This window comes from Bombina bombina, chromosome 8, assembly GCF_027579735.1.
Source record: "Bombina bombina isolate aBomBom1 chromosome 8, aBomBom1.pri, whole genome shotgun sequence".
Classification (NCBI taxonomy): Eukaryota; Metazoa; Chordata; class Amphibia; order Anura; family Bombinatoridae; genus Bombina; species Bombina bombina.
The window spans coordinates 88,165,183-88,179,715 of NC_069506.1; the positions used below are offsets into that span (position 1 = coordinate 88,165,183).

The following is a 14,533-nucleotide window of genomic DNA, read 5'->3' on the forward strand; positions in this document are numbered from 1 at the left end:
TGTCTTAATATAAATATATATACAGGGAGTGCAGAATTATTAGGCAAATGAGTATTTTGACCACATCATCTTCTTTATGCATGTTGTCTTACTCTAAGCTGTATAGGCTCGAAAGCCTACTACAAATTAAGCATATTAGGTGATGTGCATCTCTGTAATGAGAAGGGGTGTGGTCTAATGACATCAACACCCTATATCAGGTGTGCATAATTATTAGGCAACTTCCTTTCCTTTGGCAAAATGGGTCAAAAGAAGGACTTGACAGGCTCAGAAAAGTCAAAAATAGTGAGATATCTTGCAGAGGGATGCAGCACTCTTAAAATTGCAAAACTTCTGAAGCGTGATCATCGAACAATCAAGCGTTTCATTCAAAATAGTAAACAGGGTCACAAGAAGCGTGTGGAAAAACCAAGGCGCAAAATAACTGCCCATGAACTGAGAAAAGTCAAGCGTGCAGCTGCCAAGATGCCACTTGCCACCAGTTTGGCCATATTTCAGAGCTGCAACATCACTGGAGTGCCCAAAAGCACAAGGTGTGCAATACTCAGAGACATGGCCAAGGTAAGAAAGGCTGAAAGACGACCACCACTGAACAAGACACACAAGCTGAAACGTCAAGACTGGGCCAAGAAATATCTCAAGACTGATTTTTCTAAGGTTTTATGGACTGATGAAATGAGAGTGAGTCTTGATGGGCCAGATGGATGGGCCCGTGGCTGGATTGGTAAAGGGCAGAGAGCTCCAGTCCGACTCAGACGCCAGCAAGGTGGAGGTGGAGTACTGGTTTGGGCTGGTATCATCAAAGATGAGCTTGTGGGGCCTTTTCGGGTTGAGGATGGAGTCAAGCTCAACTCCCAGTCCTACTGCCAGTTTCTGGAAGACACCTTCTTCAAGCAGTGGTACAGGAAGAAGTCTGCATCCTTCAAGAAAAACATGATTTTCATGCAGGACAATGCTCCATCACACGCGTCCAAGTACTCCACAGCGTGGCTGGCAAGAAAGGGTATAAAAGAAGAAAATCTAATGACATGGCCTCCTTGTTCACCTGATCTGAACCCCATTGAGAACCTGTGGTCCATCATCAAATGTGAGATTTACAAGGAGGGAAAACAGTACACCTCTCTGAACAGTGTCTGGGAGGCTGTGGTTGCTGCTGCACGCAATGTTGATGGTGAACAGATCAAAACACTGACAGAATCCATGGATGGCAGGCTTTTGAGTGTCCTTGCAAAGAAAGGTGGCTATATTGGTCACTGATTTGTTTTTGTTTTGTTTTTGAATGTCAGAAATGTATATTTGTGAATGTTGAGATGTTATATTGGTTTCACTGGTAAAAATAAATAATTGAAATGGGTATATATTTGTTTTTTGTTAAGTTGCCTAATAATTATGCACAGTAATAGTCACCTGCACACACAGATATCCCCCTAAAATAGCTATAACTAAAAACAAACTAAAAACTACTTCCAAAACTATTCAGCTTTGATATTAATGAGTTTTTTGGGTTCATTGAGAACATGGTTGTTGTTCAATAATAAAATGAATCCTCAAAAATACAACTTGCCTAATAATTCTGCACTCCCTGTATGTGTGTGTGTGTGTGTGTGTGTGTGTGTGTGTGTGTGTGTGTGTGTGTGTGTGTGTGTGACCAGAGTGAATGCAAGCCCTGGTGAACATCTACTTAAAAAGACATTTTTCTAATTTTTTACACCCTGACCCAAAAATATTATGTCTAAAAAAAAAGCTTTAAACTTGGGGTGGGGTGGGGGGGGGGCAGCAGAATTTTGAGTGCCTAGGGCAGCACAAAACCTAAATACGCCCCTGATATACACACACACACACATACATATATATATTAATACTAAAGAAGAAAGAAGTATGTTCTGTCTGGCACTAACACATAAACTATCATAAGATAGAAATTTGTATAAACCCTGAGTAGTCTGGATGGGGGGGACCAACTCCCCGGTGACGAGCTCCCCTCCCCACAAACGTTACTGTAAATATAATTGAAGAAATATACATTTATTGAGCTAAATATAATACAAGTTGAAAAACCTCAATGAGGCTTTACAGAATCCAATATATAATCAGTTGTTACCATGAAATGAAAAACAGGTTAATTATTCAACTGGACACATAATGCCACAACAACATCCACCAATGGCCATTGGGTATATAGTGGGAACTTGAACATATCAATAAAGTCAAATATTTAATATGCGATTAATCACTGATCCAACTTGAAGATTTATGGTATTAGTCAGAGCACAGTCACTTTTAATTCATGCAAATGCTAAGTGAAACACACAGATGGTTAATCCACAGTAAGTTAGTGTTGTTGCTTTCACTTTAAATTGCAGAGCAAAGCAAAGCAAGAAAGTAGTTAGTCCCCAGCGCATTAGTATGGTAATCTCAGTCAGACAAGGTATGAAGTATCGTAACAACGGTCAGCAACGTAATAGCACAGGACAGCACAGGATATAGTTAAGTCTCTGCAGGTCACAGTGGCCCAATCGAGGGCTAGCCTTAAATCGCCTTCAGCCCCTAGGGTGCTACCTTAGAGAGACGCTCCCTCCTTTTAGGATCCCAATCACAGGGCGTGATACAGTTCATAAGACAAAACAATCCCCGCACAAGTTCAATTGTAAGTTCCACTTACTTTAGACTTCCTGTTGGCGTGCTGCCATTTGAATGTATTTTCCTCCTTACCATACCTTGCTGTAGTTAATGCCGTAGTGGGTGACGCGCGTTACCAGGATCAGATATTTCCCCAAAAGACTGCCAGCAGTGGGTAGAGACAGCCTGGTCGGCCAAACCGAGGCTGCATACACAGACAGTGTGATCACGCTCATATACTGTATATATATATATATATATATATATATATATATATATATATATATCGTATCTCTCTCTCTCTCTCTCTATATATATATATATATATATATATATATATATATATATATATATATATATATATATATATGTAGATAGAGAGCACTCTCACTTTCCAAACTTGATGCCAGGGTGCCAGCAGATAGATATACACGGTAAAGGAAGGCACTCACTGGTCTTTTCTTCAAAATAACTTTAATAATCGTGACGTTTCGGGGACACACTCCCCTTCCTCAGACAAAAAACAAACTAAAAGTGACTGGACTTATAAAGCCAAACTAACCCCTCCCAGTGAAAATTGCGCCAAAACAGTTGCCATGGTGATCCTCAAAAACATTCTAGTCATGTGATGAGTGTTACTCAAATAAATTAATTGCTGCTGTTAAACAAACTATACAATATCCACACACACATATATTGTACAACATATTAAAAAATATTACTAAGCATTACATCAAAGCATAAGTCAACAAACTTATGTTAAAGAGCAGCCTGTACCAATAACCACATAAAGTGAACAAGACACACATGTGTAATAGAACATATCGTATTGTTATATTAGAAGTATCATGAGAATAGAATATACATTCTCCTGCTCTCAAAGTGAGTGAAATGGATAAATACCTGTGTGTCCCCTAACACATATTGTGTCCCTAAACACGTGTAATGGTGTCTATAATAAAGTGTATGTGAACAAAATTATGTGCATCATATATATATATCATATCTCTATATACATCTCTGACTATTTTTGTGTCTCTGTGTTTTAGTATGTCTGAGTATCTGTTAGTGAGTACATATTTATGTGTGTCCGAGTATGTCTGAGTGTCTGTTAGTGTGTGTGTGCCTTTGAATGGTTCTATTTGTGTGTGCCTTTGAATGTTTTTATTTGTGTGTTGCTGAGTGTTTCTGCAGACTTTTAAAGGGATATGAAACCTAAATTTTTTCTTTCATTATTCAGAGAGAGAATACAATTTTAGACAACTTTCCACTTTACTTCTATTATCCAATTTGCTTCATTCTCTTGGTATCCTTTGTTGAAGAAGCAGCAATGCACTACTGGGAGCTCACTGAATGCATTGGGGGAGCCAATAACTTGAGGCATATATGTGCAGCCACTGAGTCTACTTAGATAAACCTTTCAAAAAAATCAGATAATGGAGAAAAAGAGAAGAGGGCGTCTCATAGTGTATTACAGATTGCTGAATTTTTCAACAAACAGGTAGAAATATGCTAACCATATGCTGCTGCACCATATAATGACCAGTACTTGAACACAGGCTAGCAACTTATACTGCTGCTAGTACACTGTCAGCTGTTCCTTAGATGAGGGCTGATAGAGATGTCGGAAATCCCAAGAGTTTTTCGCCAGTCAGGACTATGATATATTACACCAATTGGAGATAAAATAAGCTGAAATCAAGTCAGCATATAGAGACAACTTCCCAAGCATAATATAAAACACTTTAATATCTCTTTGCTGCAATGCGTTTTTTGACCGCTCAATGGTAGTTTCATCAGGAAAATGCAAAAAACTGATACAAGCATGCTTCATTAGCATCATGATATACACATGTGTCAGTATAACAGGATGATGGCTATAACAATTGTATATAATAGCAGCACGCACAAGTTGTGTTAGTGTTATTAAATCCAATGTTGTACACAGTATAAAAGTCTCTATAATAAAAAGCAATCAGTTACACCAATGTAAACGAGCAGTGTGTTCATTTAGTTCTTTTAAAAATACGTAGTTAAAAACTAATAAAAATATATAAATACATTTTCAAAAGCAATACCATTTATCTATCATAGTATGATTGTTCAAATTTTTACTTTATGATGTCCAAATATTATAAAAATATAAAAAACAAAATACTTTTTTATCCATGTGTTTATATGTATGTATAAAATTGATGGTGTGAATAAATATGTAAATATGATGTAATGTGATCTGATTGTGTCCTTTTGTGATAGTGCCTGATAGTATAGAACATGTGCTGTAAATCTGGCATTAAACCATCTAATATATGTGTTAGTTAACTGTGGTTTTCTGATTTCCTCCTTCCTACTAAACAATTACGTAAGCTAGGATTTGGATGGGTATTCGTGACAACATTAAAGGGCCCTCATCCTTCTTTATGCTAATATGCAGGTTTAGAAATTGATGTTCCCAACATCATTCTACAATCAACATTAAAGAGCCATCATCCCTTGGGCCTGAGCTATACTTTCCTGCAGGGTTGGTATTCATTTTGGTATAAATGATTACATACCCTAAGTAATATATTTATATCATTAGATGAAGTGATCTTCCATTATTTTATATGTGTAGAATAGACGCAAATTGCCCATAAAGAATGTGATTTACCAAAAACAATTATACAAAGTATATAAAATAATAAAAATAATATATGTGGTGTATATTTTGGTGATATTTGCCTCAAAATAGCATCGATCTCTAAGCAATGTACCATTGTCTAAGATATTATGCAGTAAGTGTGGTGTATCAAATATTAGGTTTGTGTTATGTCATGACCTGCACCCTATTTGACCATATGTCAATCAAAGAAAGCTGGAATGGTGAATGTATTATAGAAATTGCATAACTAAAAAAAATTTGGGTGAAAATGCTAGGGAAGAAACACTGAAATACAATTAATTGAAAGCTGCTAGATCAAGATTAGAATTAAGACCTAAAGGATACAGAGTTTTTAACTTAAAGGGACACTAAACCCAATTTTTTTTCTTTCGTGATTCAGATAGAGCATGCAATTTTAAGCAACTTTCTAATTTATTCCTATTATCAAATTTTCTTCATTCTCTTGATATCTTTATTTTAAATGCAAGAATGTAAGTTTAGATGCCGGCCCATTTTTGGTGAATAACCAGGGTTATTCTTGCTGATTGGTGGATAAATTCATCCACCAATAAAAAAGTGCTGTCCAGAGTTCTGAACAAAAAAAAGAAGTTTAGATGCTTTTTTTTTCAAATAAAGATAGCAAGTGAACAAAGAAAAATTGATAATAGGAGTAAATTAGAAAGTTGCTTAAAATTGCATGCTCTATCTGAATCACACAAAAAAATTGGGTTCAGTGTCCCTTTAAAGATCCAAAAAGTTTCACGTTGTCGAAATCTTGTCACTCTATTATAGTGCAATGATTTTGGGATAAAATCAATGGGTAAAAAACGATATATGGATGCGTTGCTATTGTGTTTAGTTAAACAATGATTAGGAATACTGTGTTTAATTTTAGCTTTTTTGCAATTTTTACAATTTCGGTAATGTTCTCCCCATCTTGTTCTAATTTTCCTCGAGGTGCGGCCTACATATTGCAGGCCGCATAAACATTCAATAAGATATACAACAAAAATGGAATCGCAATTGAAAAATCATGAAATGGGAAAATTTTCACCTGTAACATTAGATGAAATTTTTTTATCCCAGAGCAAAAAACTTAGATAGAACAACTATTCTTCAGGCTAGATCCAATACATCAAAATCAGTTACTAGTGGTAACGACTATGTTCATTACACAATACAACAACAATCATCAGAAAATACAAAACATACTTAATAAATATTGGTATATTATTCAGAGAGATCCAATTCTCTGAAACATTGTCAAAGATAAACCGAGAATAGTATATAGGAGAGCATCAACTCTTAGGAACAAGTTGGCCCCTAGTAAAAGGGTAAAATGTGAATTTTAAAACGTCAGGTAAAAAATCTAATACAACTGGTATTTTTGGCCTTAAAGGAATATACAGGTGTGGGAAAAATGGGTGCAACTCGTGTAAATATATTGTCGGGACAAAAATTTTTTTCATCTAATGTTACAGGTGAAAATTTTCCCATTTCGGGATTTTTCAATTGCGATTCCATTTTTGTTGTATATCTTATTGAAGGAAAATTAGAACAAGATGGGGAGAACATTACTGAAATTCTAAAAATTGCAAAAAAGCTAAAATGAAGCTTAGTATTCCTAATCATTGTTTAACACAATAGCAGCACATCCATATATCGTTTTTTACCCATTGATTTTATCCCGAAATCATCGGACTATAATAGACTGACAAAATTACGACAACGTGAAACTTTTTGGATCTTTAAGTTAAAAACTCTGTATCCTTTAGGTCTTAATTCTAATCTTGATCTAGCAGCTTTCAATTAATTGTATTTCAGTGTTTCTTCCTCAGTTTTTTCACAATTTTTTTTTTTAGTTATGCAATTTCTATAATACATTCACCATGCCCCTTTTCTTTGATTAACATATGGTCAAATAGGGTGCAGGTCATGACATAACACAAACCTAATTAGAGATTTCACCATCTCTATTAACTGATAGTTCATTCAATATTAATATCACATAGGGAATAGGCTAACGCATTACATAAACTACAATTGAGACTCCATCATTTTTATCATAGCAGACAGTAACTGGAATAATGCACCAACACATACATTCTATTTGATACACCACACTTACTGCATAATATCTTAGACAATGGTACATTGCTTAGAGATCAATGCTATTTTGAGGCAGATATCACCAAAATATACACCACATATATTATTTTTATTATTTTATATACTTTGTATAATTGTTTTTGGTAAATCACATTCTTTATGGGCAACTTGCGTCTATTCTACACATATAAAATAATGGAAGAACACTTCATCTAATGAAATAAATATATTACTTAGGGTATGTAATCATTTATACCAAAATGAATACCAACCCTGCAGGAAAGTATAGCTCAGGCTCAAGGGATGATGGCTCTTTAATGTTGATTGTAGAATGATGTTGGGAACATCAATTTCTAAACCTGCATATTAGCATAAAGAAGGATGAGGGCCCTTTAATGTTGTCACGAATACCCATCCAAATCCTAGCTTACGTAATTGTTTAGTAGGAAGGAGGAAATCAGAAAACCACAGTTAACTAACACATATATTAGATGGTTTAATGCCAGATTTACAGCACATGTTCTATACTATCAGGCACTATCACAAAAGGACACAATCAGATCACATTACATCATATTTACATATTTATTCACACCATCAATTTTATACATACATATAAACACATGGATAAAAAAGTATTTTGTTTTTTATATTTTTATAATATTTGGACATCATAAAGTAAAAATTTGAACAATCATACTATGATAGATAAATGGCATTGCTTTTGAAAATGTATTTATTTATATATTTTTATTAGTTTTTAACTACGTATTTTTAAAAGAACTAAATGAACACACTGCTTGTTTACATTGGTGTAACTGATTGCTTTTTATTATAGAGACTTTTATACTGTGTACAACATTGGATTTAATAACACTAACACAACTTGTGCGTGCTGCTATTATATACAATTGTTATAGCCATCATCCTGTTATACTGACACATGTGTATATCATGATGCTAATGAAGCATGCTTGTATCAGTTTTTTGCATTTTCCTGATGAAACTACCATTGAGCGGTCAAAAAACGCATTGCAGCAAAGAGATATTAAAGTGTTTTATATTATGCTTGGGAAGTTGTCTCTATATGCTGACTTGATTTCAGATATTTTATCTCCAATTGGTGTAATAAATCGTAGTCCTGACTGGCGAAAAACTCTTGGGAGTTCCGACATCTCTATCAGACCTCAGCTAAGGAACAGCTGACAGTGTACTAGCAGCAGTATAAGTTGCTAGCCTGCGTTCAAGTACTGGTCATTATACGGTGCAACAGCATCTGGTGAGCATATTTCTACCTGTTTGTTGAAAAATTCAGCAATCTGTAATACACTATGAGGTGCCCTCTTCTCTTTTCTCCACTTCCATAGATTATTCCACACAGCGGAATCATAAGCGGAGCAGCCTCCTCTCTTCTCTCTGAGGAATCACAGATTTGAGTGCCATTTGCAGACCACTACAAGTAGCAGCCGATTGTTTGGCTATTGGATAATCAAACCACTCTTGGGTCTTTGACTGCAACACATCATTGACTTAAGTACTTTTTACCCATATTTTTAACATTTTTATTATATTTAATTTTAGCACAATTCATATCTATTTTGACCCCTTTTTTTGTAGTTTATCAATACATTTTCTATGGTGCGCCCCCATTTGGATACCCCCTTGGGTTTTCTTATTTTTTTGTTCAAAAATTAGATAATGCTCTTCGAGGCTGCACCGTGCAGGGATGAAGCAGCTGTACAGAGCAGGAGTTCATTTGACTAGATTGATTATAAAGTTTTGACAGGCATGTCCCAGGGATCTGGCATACTAGTTTTCCAAGGTGAGTTGAGTTTCAATTGTACAAATGTAAATTGTAATGGGCAAATGGGTATGTGTTGAGTACAAGTCTTGCCCGCCCCAGGTTCAGTGTACTCGCTCTGATTGGAATGATTTTGGTTCACTTGTGAAGTGGAATTCAAATATGTAGAATTATGGGGAAAGATTGTTGGTGTTGTTCTCTCATGCATTGTTTTGACAGAAATGGTGGCTGTGAGTTCAGTGCACTGGATTTAAGTAGTAAATATCTATACTATAATTGCGTTTGTAATGTCTGTCGCCATCGGCAGTTGCGCAAGGAATGTTGGCAGCGTAAGGCAGCCAACAGAATGTTGGCTACGTGCTCAGCCAAAAGAATTCACCTGGATGCAGGAAAGCTGCATCCAGGTGGATTCCGAAAATAGCAGGGTGGTGAAAGAATCCACCACAAGAGGATTCTTTCACTACCCTGCCATTGTCGGAATCCATTGGGATGCAGTGAAGGCAAACGGAGCATCACAAAAAAAAAAATCTGCCTGCAATAAGTATGTAAAAACACCTAACCAGCCCCAATAAGTATTTAAAAAAATAAATCTAACTGCCCGTACAAAGTGTTAAAAAGAACAAAAAAAACGACCTAATAAAATTATTAACCCCTAAATTCGCAATCCCCAACATCGCAACCTACCTAATACATCTATTAACCCCTAAACCGCCAACCCCCCACAATGGATAAAACCTAATTTTTCTATTAATTCCTACACCGCAAAAAATGTAATGACTAAGCCCCCTAACCTAACACCCCCTAAATTAACCCCTTAATTACAATAAAAATAAACTAAATTACTATAAAAAAATACAAATACACAGTAATTCAGTTGTACTAGCAAACAGGAGGTTAAACTAACTTGTTTTAAGAGATATGGACACAAACATAAATTATATAATAACAAAATGTATTTACAAGTAACAGTATGTATGTGCAAGAATTAAAAAAAAGTTTAACACCACCAATAGCTAGTTAATATTTTAATGGGATGTATGAGGTTGATGGGATGAACACAGTTTCTGAATATTTGGTGGAATGTTAGATAAAGACACTTGCACTTCATCATCAAGCATTTTTAAGCTTCCACTTCCTATCCATATATCAAGAGCAGGAGCAGCAATGCACTACAGGGAGCTAGCTGCAAAAAAATAACAACCTTTCACTTCAGCTCTGCGTTTAAGATGCCACCCTTAGAGCTCTGCAAGTCTGACTGACTACTGCCCGCGCTGCAAACACACTGCTGTCCCACTCACTGACTACACATGCAGTCAGGAGCTAATGTGCCGGAATAGCCGCCAATGGGAATAGTTTCAGTTCCCGCTGAGCTGCGCCAATAGGTTAAGATGATTTGTGACCCACTAGGTATCAATCACGTGTCAACCACGTGATATGCGTAGCATGCAGGCAGAAACCAAAAAATACATTTAAATTCCAAACAATTTGTGTTAAAGCAGGGACACACCTACACACTGCTGCCGACAGTGTGTCGGCAGCAGTGTGTAGGTGTGTCCCTGCTTTAACACAAATTGTTTGGAATTTAAATGTATTTTCACGACACACAGTTTGGAAAGCAATGCCTTAATCTAACATTACAGAAAATAAAAAAAGGCTAACATTACAAAAAATAATAAACACATTATCCAAAATAAAAAAAATATCTAATTCCTATGAAAATAAAAAAGCCCCCCCAAAATAAAAACATGCCCTGATCTAATGCTAAACTACCAATAGTCCTTAAAAGGGGCATTTTGTAGGGCATTGCCCTAAGTTAAACAGTTCTTTTACTACATTAAAAATAAACAAAGTCCCCCTAACAGTAAAACCCCCCATTTACCAAACCCCCCAAAATAAAAAAACAACTAACACTAATAAACCTAATCTACCCATTGCCCTGAAAAGGGCATTTGTATGGGCATTGCCCTTAAAAGGGCATTTAGCTCTTTTTCACTGCCCTCTAAAAGGGCATTTAGCTCTTTTTCACTGCCCTTAAAAGGGCATTTAGCTCTTTTTCCCTGCCATTAAAAGGGCATTTAGCTCTTTTAAGAAAGCCCAAAAAAAAACCCTAAGTTAAAAATTATTATTTAAAAAAAACAACCTAACACTAAAGCCCCAAATAGGTACTCACGGTTTCAAAAGTCCAGCAGAGAAAGTCTTCTTCCAGGCGGGTTCATCATCTTCATCCACACTGAAGATGGCGCGGAGCGGAGGTCCGGATCAGTCTTCCCAGATATGGCGCTCCTCTGCAGCGGTTGTCCTCGGCGAAGGCGTGGAGGTTACTCTTCATGCGATCATCTGCTGCACACTGAAGAAAGAATTCAAGGTACCCCATATTTATTGTGGTACCTTGAACTCCTATTGGCTAAAATTTTCAAAATCAGCCAATAGGATGAGAGCTACTGAAATCTTATTGACTGATTCGGACAGCCAATAGGATTTCAGTAGCTCTCATTCTATTGGCTGTTTTGAAAAATTCAGCAGCCAATAGAATGAGAGCTACTGAAATATTATTGGCTGATTTGAATAGCCAATAGGATTTTAGGAGGTCTAATCATAGTGGCTGTTTTGAAGAATGCAGCCAATAGGAATGCAAGGTACCCCAAATTGATTGCGGTACCTTGCATTCTTTCTTCAGTATACCACGGATGATCGGATGAAGAGGAGCCTCCATGTCGCTGAGGACCACCACCGCCGAGGATCGCCACATCTGGGAAGACCGCTCCGGACCTCTGCTCCACACCGCCTTTGCTGTGGATAAAGATGATGGATCCGTTTTGAAACCATGAGTACCTACTATTTGGGGCTTTAGTGTTATTTTTTTTTTTTTTTTAAACTTAGGTTTTTTTGGGCTTTCTTAAAAGAGCTAAATGTCATTTTAATGGCAGTGAAATAGAGCTAAATGCACTTTGAAGGGCAATTGGTAGTTTAGCATTAGATTAGGGGGTGTTTTTTTTATTTTGGGGGGACTTTTATTTTCATAGGGATTAGGTTTAATATTTTTATTTTGGATAATGTGTTTATTTTTTCTGTAGTTCTATTTTTTATTTTTGTATTTACAACATATAGACTGCAATCTGGGCAGGCTTACCAACTAGTTATTAATATAAGATAAAAAAAAGTTATCATTAGTTTACGAGTGGTGGCCCCATATCAGGGTGCTTGCTTGGGATGAGGTTAATCTGAACTGCCCAACAAAATGTAGAGCATGTAACGTAATTAGAGCTGTTTACTAAGTGTACAAATTAGAAACAATTTGATATTAGAGACAATTCTTGGAAACAATTACAAAACCCAAAGTGCGCACTTGCAAGGACCTTAATAGAACAAAGTATATGTGGTTGCAGTGAAATAAAAACATAGGAATTAGTTAATTTCTTTATTGATGATAACTGCCTTATTATATATAGTTTTGAATGCAATATCAATTCAAAACTTTTGCACAGTTAATAATTTAATCTCAGATTTTTGAGTAATATTACAATAAACACTTCATTACATAGATATAAATAATTAAGTCATGCATGGCTGTATTTACTTTGTACAAGGCGCATACCTTAAAAAGTGTGATTTACCTATATTTGTAACTTTTTACATAGTAACATAGTAGATAAGGTTGAAAAAAGACTGAAGTCCATCGAGTTCAACCTATACAAATCTAAAATACTTACAAAAAGCTCCAGTTAAGATTAAATAACCCCACTTAAAGGTGACCCATTTAATACTAGCAATCCTATCCATGAATTTTGTTTATATACAGAAATGTATCCAGACTATTTTTAAATGTATCTAGGGTATTGGCATTCACTACCTCCTTTGGTAATGAGTTCCATAATTTTATTGCTGTTACGGTGAAAAAACATTTCCGTTGCAGGAGATTAAATCTCCTTTCCTCTAAACCTTAAATTGTGACCTCTTGTCAGAAACAATTTTCTTGGAATAAACAGAGCTTCTGCCATCTCTGAATATGGGCCTTGAATATATTTATATAAAGTAATCATGTCACCTCTCAAGCACCTTTTTTCTAAAGAAAACAGACCCAGTTTGGCTAGCCTCTCCTCATAGGTTCATTTCTCCAATTCCCTTATTAGCTTTGTGGCCCTTCTCTGAACTTTTTCTAGTTCTGCAATATCTTTTTTTTGCGATCGGTCCCCAGAACTGCACTCCATACTCAAGGTGAGGTCTTACCAGGGCTTTATATAGTGACAGAATTATGCTTCCCTCCCTTGAATCAATGCCTCTTTTAATACATGCTAGTATCTTATTAGCCTTTGAAGCCGCTGCCCTGCATTGTGCACCCATCTTTAGCCTGTTATCTATTACTACTCCCAAATCCCTTTCCTCCTCTGTTTGGCTAAGTCTTGTCCCATTTAAAAAATATGTTGCCTGCTTATTTTTACTTCCAAAATGTAGAACCTTGCATTTTTCCGTATTAAATCTCATTTTCCATTTACTTGCCCATACTTCTAATGTTTGCAGATCCCTTTATAATGAAAGTTCATCCTGCTCTGACCTAATGACCTTACTTAACTTAGTATCATCTGCAAAAATAGAGTTGTCACTATTTAATCCTTGCTCCAAGTCATTTATAAAAATATTAAAAAGAACAGGGCCCAATACTGATCCCTGGGGGACTCCACTGATTACCTTTGTCCAATCTGAGTATGAACCATTTACTACTACTCGTTGCTCCCTATCTTTTATCCAGTTATTTATCCATGAGCTAACATTTTCAGCTATTCCCAGTCCCTTAATTTTGTGCATTAATCTTTCATGTGGCACTGTATCAAACGCCTTTGCAAAATCTAAGTATAACACATCAACTGATTCCCCTTTATCTATATTTTTACTTACTTCCTCGTAGAATCTAATTAGATTAGTTTGACATGATCTATTTCTACCTAAAGCTAATATTTTAACAATGAAAACAACTGTATAAACAGACAAATGCTACTTTCAAAATATTTAAGATATTAATATTCTAAAATTGAGTAAAAAAATCTTTTAACAAACCAGCAGGAAAGAATTCTTCCCCCCATTGGAATACCCTTGACATTTAAAGAACATAAAAGTTAATATTGATTCAAATGGTTCTTGCCATAAAGTTTATAAGCACTTTTAAAGAAATATCACATTATACTTTCTTGAACTTTTTTGCATTTGTGTATATGGTGTGATAAGCTATTTTCTTTTACTTATAGGCATTCACCGAAACTATAGGATATCCTTTGAAAATAATTCCTGGCAGTGACAAGTATATTTACAGTTGCAAATTCTGAAATATTTGTATATTCCCCAATGCGTTTACTATGTTATATTTACTC

At 35.7% G+C, this 14,533-nt stretch overlaps 1 protein-coding gene across 5 annotated transcripts in view; it reads right to left on the minus strand.

Annotated features, from left to right (window-relative positions):
• SLC2A5 (solute carrier family 2 member 5) overlaps positions 1 to 14,533 on the minus strand; it is a 924,962-nt gene that overhangs the window by 217,193 nt on the left and 693,236 nt on the right. The gene's annotated exons all lie outside the window — the stretch shown is intronic.